Source organism: Octopus bimaculoides, chromosome 6 (assembly GCF_001194135.2).
Source record: "Octopus bimaculoides isolate UCB-OBI-ISO-001 chromosome 6, ASM119413v2, whole genome shotgun sequence".
In the NCBI taxonomy this organism is placed as follows: domain Eukaryota; kingdom Metazoa; phylum Mollusca; class Cephalopoda; order Octopoda; family Octopodidae; genus Octopus; species Octopus bimaculoides.
The window spans coordinates 95,120,545-95,121,759 of NC_068986.1; the positions used below are offsets into that span (position 1 = coordinate 95,120,545).

Consider the following 1,215-nt stretch of genomic DNA (forward strand, 5'->3'; position numbering starts at 1 on the left):
GGGAGAAAGAGAGGGAGGAAGTAGAAGAATGGTGAGCAACCAGCATGGCCGCAGCTCTAAGCTGAAACTATAAGAAAAAAAAAATTATGTGTGTGTTTGCGCCCACCCCCACCCCACCTTCGCTTGAAAACTGATGTTGGTGTGTTTACGTCCCCATAACTTAGAATAAGCACCAGGCTTAGAAGAAATAAGTCCAGCGGTTGATTTCCAGCATGGTCACAGTCAAATGACTGAAACAAGTAAAAGAATGTATGTGTGTGTGCGCGCGTGTGTGTGTGTGTCTGTGTGTGTGTCTTTGTCTATGTCTGTGTGTCTGTGTCTGTGTGTGCGTGTTAAATAAAATGAGACAACAAAACCAAGGCTGTGTGGAATTTATAAGACATTTATAAAACAAAAGGTAATCTTACAGAGGTTTCTGGGATATTAGAGATATTCCTTCATCAGAGATGATATGAGAGAGTTAACTAGAGGTAGAATTCAATATAAGGAGTTATTTTGGGAAAGGATGGATATAGGAAGTATAAAGGGAAATAAGAGAATAAAAATAAAGTGAAAATATATGTAGGCTGTTACAGCTATAGTTCCATTATCCAAGGAAAGCGCTGTGTAGAATGGGTAGAAATGCTTCCTGTCCATGGTATGTAGATTCCGATAAGAATTCAGATTTTGTTATTACAAGTGGATATCGTGGTGACATAAATGCCATGTGCTGTTCATTCAAAGACTTCATGTGGTTTGATTGAAATTTTAAGAATGTACTGGTAGGGGTAAGTAGATAGAGAGAAGAGAAGAGATATATATATTAGGAGGAAAGAGGAGAATGGTACTAGTCAAAAGGAATAGGGGAGGAAAGAAAGAAAGAAAGAAAGAAAGAAAGAAAGAAAGAAAGAAAGAAAGAAAGAAAAAAGGAAAGAAGGAGTGCTAGATAGTGGTCAAGATATCGTGAAAGGGATGGGAGAGAACAGCTATCAGGATAAGACTAACTCTTCTTTATAAATGTCCTATAAATTCCACCCAGTCTTGGTTTTGTTGTCTCATTTTATTTAACATATACATGCTAACACAAGACTGGCATTACTCTCCTCATTCGTATTATCTGAGAGTCTAACTATTGTCCTCCCGTAGCACTTACATAACCTTACCTGCCATCTTGGGTCTTATGGATACCGATAACTATCATATATATATATATATATATATATATATATATATATA

General features: G+C 36.9%; 1 protein-coding gene across 1 annotated transcript in view; it reads left to right on the forward strand.

The window, feature by feature from the left end:
* LOC106883919 (carbonic anhydrase-like) overlaps positions 1–1,215 on the forward strand; it is a 49,261-nt gene that overhangs the window by 3,141 nt on the left and 44,905 nt on the right. The window lies entirely within an intron of this gene.